Source organism: Capra hircus, chromosome 25, assembly GCF_001704415.2.
Source record: "Capra hircus breed San Clemente chromosome 25, ASM170441v1, whole genome shotgun sequence".
In the NCBI taxonomy this organism is placed as follows: domain Eukaryota; kingdom Metazoa; phylum Chordata; class Mammalia; order Artiodactyla; family Bovidae; genus Capra; species Capra hircus.
In genome coordinates this window covers 16,662,103-16,672,079 of record NC_030832.1, presented here as the reverse complement: position 1 = coordinate 16,672,079, position 9,977 = coordinate 16,662,103, and positions in this window count along the sequence as shown.

The window sequence follows — 9,977 nt, the reverse complement described above, 5'->3', positions numbered from 1 at the left end:
TATCTGGTTCCTCTGCCTTTTCTAAACCCAGCTTGAACATCAGGAAGTTCACAGTTCATGTACTGTTGAAGCCTGGCTTGGAGAATTTTGAGCATTACTTTGTTAGCATATGAGATGAGTGCAATTGTGTGGTATTTTGAACATTCTTTGGCATGGCCTTTCTTTGGGATTGGAATGAAAACTGACCTTTTCCAGTCCTGTGGCCACTGCTAAGTTTTCCAAATTTGCTGGCATATTGAGTGCAGCACTTTCACAGCATCATCTTTTAGGATTTGAAATAGCTCAGCTGGAATTCTATCACCTCCACTAGCTTTGTTCCTAGTGATGCTTTCTAAGGCCCACTTGACTTCACATTCCAGGATATCTGGCTCTAGGTCAGTGATCACACCCATCCTGGTAACCTGGGTCATGAAGATCTTTTTTGTATAGTTCTGTGTATTCTTGCCACCTCTTCTTAATCTCTTCTGCTTTAGTTAGGTCATACCATTTTTGTCCTTTATTGTGCCCATCTTTGCATGAAATGTTCCCTTGGTATCTCTAATTTTCTTGAAAAGATCTCTAGTCTTTCCCATTCTGTTGTTTTTCTCTATTTCTTTGCATTGATCACTGAGAAAGGCTTTCTTCTCTCCTTGCTATTCTTTGGAATTCTGCATTCAGATGCTTATATCTTTCCTTTTCTCCTTTGCCTTTAGCTTCTCTTCTTTTCTCAGCTATGTGTAAGGCCTCATCAGACAACCATTTCACCTTTTTTGCATTTCTTTTCCTTGGGGATTGTCTTGATCACTGCCTCCTGTACAATGTCACAAACATAGTTCTTCAGGCACTCTGTCTATCAGGTCTAATCCCTTGAATCTATTTCTCACTTCCACTGTATTATTATAAGGGATTTGATTTAGGTCATACATGAATGGTCTAGTGGTTTTCCCTACTTTCTCCAATTTAAGTCTGAATTTTGCAATAAGGAGTTCATGATCTAAGCCACAGTCAGCTCCCAGTCTTGTTTTTGCTGACTGTATACAGCTTCTCCATCTTCGGCTGCAAAGAATATAATCAATCTGATTTCAGTATTGACCATCTGGTGATGTCCATGTGTAGAGTCATCTCTTGTGTTGTTAGAAGAGAATGTTTGCTATAACCAGTGCATTCTCTTGGCAAAATTCTCTTAACCTTTGCCCTGCTTCATTCTATACTTCAAGGTACAGAATGTTGCTCCAGGTATCTCTTGACTTCCTACTTTTGCATTCCAGTCCCCTATAATGAAAAGGACATCTTTTTTTTTTTTTAATTATATCTACTACTGTGGGCACGGATCCCTTAGAAGAAATGGAGTAGCCCTGATAGTCAACAAAAAGTCAAAATGCAGTACTTGAATGAAGTCTCAAAAATGGCAGAATGATCTCTGTTCGTTTCTAAGACAAACCATTCAATAGCACAGTAATCCAAGTCAATGACTCAACCAGTAATGCTGAAAAGGCTTAAGCTGATTGATTCTATGAAGACCTACAGGACCTTCTAGAACTAACTTCCAAAAAACATGGGACTGGATGCCATGATCTTAATATTTTAAATATCGAGACTTAAGTCAACTTTTTCACTCTCCTCTTTCACTCTCAGCAAGAGGCTCTTTAATTCCTTTTCACTTTCTGCCATTAGAGTGATATCATCTGCATATTTGACATTATTGATATTTCTCCCAGCAATCTTGATTCCAGCTTGTGATTCATCCAGTCCAGCATTTTGCATGATGTACTCTGCATATGTTAAATAAGCAGGGTGACAATATACAGCCTTGATGTACTTCTTTTCCAATTTGGAGCCAGTCTGTTTTTCCATATCCAGTTCTAACTGTTGTTTCTTGACCTGTATACAGGTTTTTCAGGAGACAGATAATGTCGTCTGGTATTCCCGTTTCTTTAAGAATTTTCCAGTTTGTTGTGATCCACACAATCAAAGGCTTTAGTGCAGTCAATGAAGCAGCAGTAGATATTTTTCTGAAATTCTCTTGCTTTTCCTATGATTCAACAGACATTGGCAATTTGATTTCTGGTTCTGCTCCCTCTTTGAAACCAGTTTGTACTTCTAAAAGTTCTTGGTTCACAAACTGTTGAAGCCTAGCTTGAAGAATTTTGAGCATGACCTTGCTAGCATGCAAAATGAATGCAATTTTACAGTAGATTGAATATTCTTTGGCATTGCCCTTCTTTGGGATTGGAATGAAAACTGACCTTTTCCAGTCCTATGGCCACTGCTGAGTTTTCTTAATTTGCAGCACTTTCACAGCATCAGTTTTTAGGATTTGACATCACTCAGCTGGAATTCCATTGCCTCCTCTAGCTTTGTTCGTAGTAATGCTTCCTAAGGCCCACTTGGCTTCACACTCCAGGATGTCTGGCTCTAGGTGAGTGACCATACCACTGGTGGTTATTCAGGTCATTAAGACCTTTTTTGTACAGTTCTTCTATATATTCTTGCCACTTCTTCTAAATATTTTCTGCTTCTGTGAGGTTCTTGCTGTTTCTGTCCTTTATTACGCCCATCTTTGCATGAAATGTTTCCTTGGTATCTCCAATTTTCTTGAAGAGCTCTCTAGTCATTCCCATTCTATCATTTTCCTGTATTTATTTGCACTGTTCATTTAAGAAGACCTTCTCGTCACTCCTTGCTATTCTCTGGAAGTGTGCATTCATTTAGGTATCAGTTCAGTTCAGTCAGTTAGTAGTGTCCAACTCTTTGCAACCCTATGGACTGCAGCACGCCAGGTTTCCCTGTCCACCACTTACTTCCAGAGCTTGCTCAGACTCATGCCCATCAAGTCGGTGAGGCCATCCAACCATCTCATGACAACCACTTAGCATTCTTGTATTTCTCTTACTCTGGGATGGTTTTGGTCACTGCCCCCTGCACAATGTTATAAAACTCTGTCCATAGCTCTTCAGGCACTCTGTCTACCAGATCTAACCCTTGGAATCTATTCTTCCCCTCCACTATATAATCAGAAGAGGTTTGACTTAGGTCATACCTGAATGATCTTGTGGTTTTCCCTACTTTCTTCAATTTAAGCCAATATTTTGCGATAAGGAGCTCATGGTCTGAGCTATAGTCAGCTCCAGGTCTTACATTTTACTGACTGTATAGAACTTCTCCATCTTCAGCTGCAAAGACATAATCTGATTTCAGTATTGACTGTGTGGTGATGTCCATGTGTAGAGTCATCCTTTGTGTTGTTTGAAAATGGTGTTCACTATGACCAGCGTGTTCTCTTGACAAAACTCTGCTAGCCTTTGCCCTGCTTCATTTTGGACTCCAAGGCCAGCTTCAGCTTCTTTGACATCAGTGGCTGGAGCATAGACTTGGATTACTGGGATGTTGAATGGTTTGCCTTGGAAAGGAACTGAAATGATTCTGTTGTTTTGGAGATTGCACCCAAGTATTACATTTCACATTTCAGACTCTTTTGTTGATGATGAGGGCTGCTCCATTTCTTCTAAGGGATTCTTGCTCACAGTAGTAGATATAATGGTCATCTGAATTAAATTTGCACATTCCTATCCACTTTAGTTCACTGATTCCTAAAATGTTGATATTCAACCTTGCCATCTCCTGCTTGACTATATCGTGGACCTAAAATTCAAGGTGCCTATGCCATATTGTTCTTTATAGCATCAGGCTTTACTTTCACCACCAGACACACCCATAGCTGAGCTTTGTTTCTACTTTGGCTCAGCTACTTCATTCTTTCTGGAGCTGTTAGTAATTGCCCTCCGTTCTTCCCCAGTAGCATACTGGACACCTTCCAACCTGGGGGGCTCATCTTCCGGCGTCCTATATTTTTGCCTTTTCCTACTGTTCTTGGGGTTCTCCAGGCAAGAATATTGGAGGGGGTTGCCACTTCCTCCTCCAGTGGACCACATTTTGTCAGAACTCTTCACTGTGATCTATTTTGGCTGACCCTGCATGGCATGGTTCATAGCTTCACTGGGTTATGCAAGCCTATTCACCACAACAGGGCTTGGGGACTTGAAAGCGACTTTGAGGATTATTATTAAGTAAAAGAAGAGTTACTGGAACACAAGCACTGACATACAGCAACAGTCCACCTGATAACTGAGCTGCCACTAAGTGACCAGTGGTAGGAGATGCTGGACAAAGTGATGGTTCTTGGCCCAGGAGGACAGAGTGTGATGGCACAAGATTTCACCACGCTTCTTGGAAGAGCACGCAATTGAAAACAGATGGATAGTTTATTTTTGGAATTTTTCACTTAATAGTTTTGAAACACAGTTGACCCCTGGAACTGAAACTGCAGATAAGGGAGGACTACTGTATACAGATGTCTGGAAAAACCTCCTTCTTCACCGGGTTGCTATAGTGAAAAACTGTAAGGCTTTCCCCACTGTGTGGAGGAAGACAGTCAGCTGAATTCATTCATTCATTCAACAATATTACTGAGTGCTTTCTACATACTCGGCACTACTCTTGGTACTAGGGATATAGGGATACAGGTATGGGAGAAAAAGACAGAAAACAAACAAAAAAGCAAACTCTGAGATCAGAAAGCTTACTTCCAGTGGGAGAGACAGGCCATAAAAATATGAAGAATATAAGCTCTATCACATGGTGATATGTATTATGGGGGAAAATTAAGTGGTGAAAAGGAATAGGGTGTTCTTGGCAGAAGGTGGAGGTTGCTATTATAAAGAGGAAAGTCAGGAAGATTCAACTGAAATGGAGACATCTGAGCCAAACCTGAATGTATCTAATGCTAACAAATTACCACAGCCTTAAGCTGCTTTCAAACAACATTTATTCTGAATCTCACCGTTTCTGTGTGTCAGGGGGCTGAGCATGGCTTAGCTGGACCCTCCGCTTCAGGGTCTCTTACAAGGTTTTAATCAAAATGTCTAATAGGGTTGGGGGTCTCACTCAAAAGCTCAGCTGGGGAAGGATCTGCTTCAAAGTTCACATGGTTGTTGTCAGAACTTCAGTTCCTTTTCAGAATTAACCACCCCTTATTTCCTTGTCATGTGGATCTCTCTGACATAGGTTGTTGTCATTGTTCAGTTGCTCAATTTTGTCTGACACTTTGTGACCCCATGGACTGCAGCACATCAGGCTTCCCTGTTCTTTACTATCTTCTGGAGTTTGCTCAAATTCATGTCCATTGAGTCAATGAAGCCACATCCAACCATCTCATCCTCTTCTCCTGCCCTCTTCTCCTGCCCTCAGTCTTTGCCAGCGTCAGGGTCTTTTCCAATGAGTTGGCTCTTCATATCAGGTGGGCAAATTATTGGAGCTTCAGTGTCAGTCCTCACATGGGAACTTTTGTCATCAAAGCCAGCAAGGGAAAGTGTCTGCTGCTGCTGCTGCTGCTAAGTCACTTCAGTCGTGTCTAACTCTGTACGACCCCATAGACGGCAGCCCACCAGGCTCCCCCATCCCTGGGATGCTCCAGGCAAGAACACTGGAGTGGATTGCCAGTTCCTTCTCCAATGCATGAAAGTGAAAAGTGAAAGTGAAGTTGCTTAGCCGTGTCCGACCCTCAGCGACCCCATGGACTGCGGCCCTCCAGGCTCTCCCATCCATGGGATTTTCCAGGCAAGAGTACTGGAGTGGGGTGCCATGCTACCAAGGTAGAAATTACTGCTTTGTGTAACCTAATCACAGAATTGGCATCTCCAGGCCTATGGTAGATCCCACTCACACTCAGTGGTTGGAGATGAGAAGAAAGTGTCAACAGCAGGAGGCAGAGTAACAGTGGGCCACCCGAGAAGCTCCCTGTCACAGAGGTGAGAGTGAGCCACGGTGGAGCCCAGGTGGAGGAGCAAATACAAAAGTCCTGGGTAAGAGCTTGCTAGGGTGTTCAAGGAACAGCAAGGAGGCTAGTGTGGCTAAAGCACAGTGAGAAAAGGGTAGGGGAACAGAAATGAGCACAGCAGGGTAGATAATGGGGGCCAGGTTACATGGGACCTCTTGACTTTACTTTAAATGAGAAGGGAGTCACTGGAGGATTTGAAGCAGAGCAATGACATGAACTGGCATAGTTCTGGATCCTCAATACTCAAAACTTTTATCCAGGGACTAATAGCATCGGCATCACTTAAAGCTCATTGCATTGTGGTTGTTCAGTCGTTCAGTCGTGTCCGACTCTCACAACCCCGTGGACTGTAGCCCACCAGGCTCCTCTGTCCATGGAACTTCCCAGGCAGGAACACTGGATCAGGTTGCCATTTCCTTCTCCAGGGGATCTTCCCAACCCAGGGATCGAACCTGGGTCTCCCTCATTGGCAGGCTGGGTCCTTACCACTGAGTCACCAGGGAAGCCCACCAAAGCTCACTAGCAATGCAGAATTCAGGCCCCACCCCAGACCGACTGCATCAGAAAGTGTATTTAACAAGAGCCCCAGGTGAGAGGAATGCATAGCAGTGGCGTCAGAATCACCTGGAGCGGTTGTTGAACTACAGCTTGCTGGTCCCCCTAACTCCCCGAGTTTCTGATTTAGTAGATGGGGGTGGGGTCTGCGATTCTGCAATTGTAGCAAGAGCCCAGATGATGCTGTTGCTGCCGGGCCAGGGGCCCTTCTTTAGAACCGCTGGTCTATATGTGCCCAGTGCCGGGGCCTAGGGCCAAGTAAGATAAAATCCCTGTCTTGACGTGGCTCACAGCCTCTGGGAGGGAGATGACACTTCAGATCCCAAGCTCCTTCCCTGCCATAAATTCCAGGAAGGTAGATTTTATATGCTGCCCCTTGAAATCACATCAGTGATATAGGTTCATGCTTACCCTGGCGTCCTGTTTCATTTCTGTAGTTAAATCCCATCTCTGTGTCTCCTAGTCACAGCGGAGAGAGGGAACAGGTGGTCACCAGCTCCCTGCTAATAACTCTTCATATGTTTGCAGCCCGTTATTAAATCGCCCTCAGATTTTCCTTCTTGAAGGCTAAATAATTATCTACCCTGCTCTGAATCACGGAGCAGAGAGGGTTGGGCTGACTATAGCTACCAGCCTCAGTTAGGACCGTATGTGGTAGAAATTCTTGAACCCGTGTGGGGGCTGGGGGTGATACAGGGTGGGGGCTTCAGCGGAGTTTCAAAGTCGAGACCTTCAAACTCCTTCATCTGAGCAAGAGCCTGAGAAGTGATGCCAGCAGACAGCAGGCAAGATAAGGAGATGTTCAGTGGGATGCAGGGATCAGCTGGAGGTCAAGCATCACTGATGAGTCAGACATCTTTGGGACTTATGGGCACCATCAGGCCTCCATGCAACCTCCCACCCTGATCCTTTGAAGCCAATGTAAGGATGCTCCCAGGGTAGCCTGGCTGATGGTGATCATCTTCCTCAGTGGAAGTGTGTGACCTTCATAAAGATAATGTTCTAGTGTGCAGAGGTCAAGGTCAATCTTTGGACCACCTGCATCAGCGTACCCTAGGAGGCTTGTTAGGAAATGCACATTCCCCAGACCCCACTGCACCGGAATTTCAGGTTAGGAGTCTGAGAATGCGGAAATTAACAAGACAGCCACTCCCCTACTCTTCTGTGCAGTCAGGTTTGAGAACGAATGTCCTAGTGTGTGATCCGGCTCCCTCTCTCCCCTTTCTTGGCCATGAACAGAAAAGGACAATGGTTCAGGGTAAACAAAACATCTAGTACACCGACTAGTAATAATAGAGTGACTTGTTTGTGTGGTGTGTATAATATTTTGAAAGTGAAATGTAGTAATAGCATTTCTTGAGACCTTCCTTGGTGGCAGGCACTGTACTAAGGAATGAATAGAAGGTGGCCTGTAGAATCCTCATCTCCAGAAAATAGTGACTCTTAGCATCCCATTCACAGAGGAGGGAGTGGAGGTGCTCAGAAGGTGTGAAATCACACAGCTGCTAAATGGCAGGTGGCATGACTTAGACCCAGGTCCAACTGTCCCCAGAGGTGAGGACTTTAACCTCCAAGTTATCCCTGCCTCCTCCCTAACATGCTCTTCCCTTCCAACTGTAAAGCAGGAAGAGGCACCATGGTTGCAGATTAAGCATATGTTCTGGGGAAAGAAGCCACTAGTTTTGAATTACGTGCTAGTGTTTCATATGCATTTTTCTCATTGGCCTCATCTCATATCTCTCCCTGGGAGAGAAGCATTATACCCATTCTGCAGGCGAGGAAAACTAAGGTTCCCCAGGGATTAAATGGCTTGCCTGAGGCCACACAGTTATTTTGTGGGTGAAGTTGGACTCAAACCTTTCAGACCATACTGCCCCTGATGAGGATGGGGATGAAAGAGGTCTGACTCCTACGCAGGGTTCCTCAGAGGGTTACTCTGGGATGTCAGCCCTTGGGCTGCCCTTCCTATTTCCAGACCAGCTGTTTAATTAACCCAGAGACTTCTTATTTCCACGGTGTTCAGAAACACTGCCCAGGGTTGGCGCTAAATGGCATGTTCTGGAAGCTGTATAATTAAAGCTGACTTGGGAGACGATGCCGTCAGCCCGTAGGGCAGAAATAGAAAGTCACCTAACCAGAATGTGTGTTGCCCATATGGATGCCACCGACTGCTTTTGTTCTGGTGCTTTTGATTATAATCGGTATCCTGAGGTCTGTGGTTTGCAGTGCCACCTCTCACTACCTTCTTAGGGATCATAAAGAGAAAATCATTATTATGTGCCTGCCTCTGCCATCCAGGGCTGGGTCTCTGAGGGAAGAAGGTGAGAGGCCAGGTTCCTTTTAGACCCTGTAGATAGAGATGAGCCCAGGAGTGCCATCAGGAGGTGACTGAAGCCTCATCTCCTGATCTTCAACTCTGTCCTTCTGTGTCAGGAGGGGCTGAACATGAACCATTGGCATCTCCATCCTAGTGTTCCACTGCATATCATTATGGGCGTTTTTGTTGTTGTTTTGTCTCCCAGAATCTTTCTTAGAGAACTGCTTCTCCTCCTCTCTGGGTCCTTGTGAGGTCATGCTGGTTCATGATACCCACACATATCTGGTCACCTGGTCCAGGCTGACTCAGACACAGTACTGGATCCTCTGGACACGGTGCTTGGTCCGGAAGTAGGCACGTGACCTAAGCAGGACCAATTCGAGTTTTTCCCTAAGATTGTGTACAAAGTCTCTCTTCCCTTTGAAGCATAAACTGTCAAAATATAAGCTCAAGGCATTAGTAGCCATTTTTCTGCCGTGTGAATCAAGCCTACTTCCGGGGGCAAAAAATCCAGTGTTCCGAGAGAAGCTGTGAAGAGGTGAGATATGGAGAGAAAGCGATTTCATTGCAGCCCTAAATCCAGCCGTGACTGGGATTTGCCCTTGGCCTTCCAAGTTAATAAGCCCATAAGTACTTTTTAGCTCAAGTTGAATTGAACTGGGTTTCTTTCAGGAACCCTAGACAATGCACATCTGAGGTTCAACATATTCAAACACAAAACCTGAATTCCTCTCCTGGCAAACCTGCCCTCCTCCAGCCTCTCCTGCCTTCCACACCCTTATCATTGTCTATTCACTTTCAGGCATTGATACATTGCCATGACCTTGGTTTAGACTCACACTGCTTCTTACCTGGTTTGCTGCACCAGTCTCTCTGCCTTCAGGCTTGTCTACTCCGTGCACACACACACACACACACACACACACACACACACTCATGCCAAAATCTTTCTCAACCTCACCCTACTGATCTTCTACTGGGTAACTTACAAGGCTACCAGACATCGGGCCCCTCCTACTTGTTAAATCTCACCCGGCACCTCCCTCCCCTCACTTTAGCTAAACAGCTGCTTGAAGTCACCCTCTGAGCTCTAAGCAACCTCCAGGGCTTCTTCATCCTTTCTCTGCCACGGAGATCCTGCCAGTCTTTTGAAGCCTATAGACCCCACCTTGGAATAATGTCTTTTCAACATAGAGTAGGATATATAGGATTATAGTGAAATTATACTGATATACATTTATCAAAATATTAAAACCAAATTTAAATTTAAATATGGTAATATATGTGCTT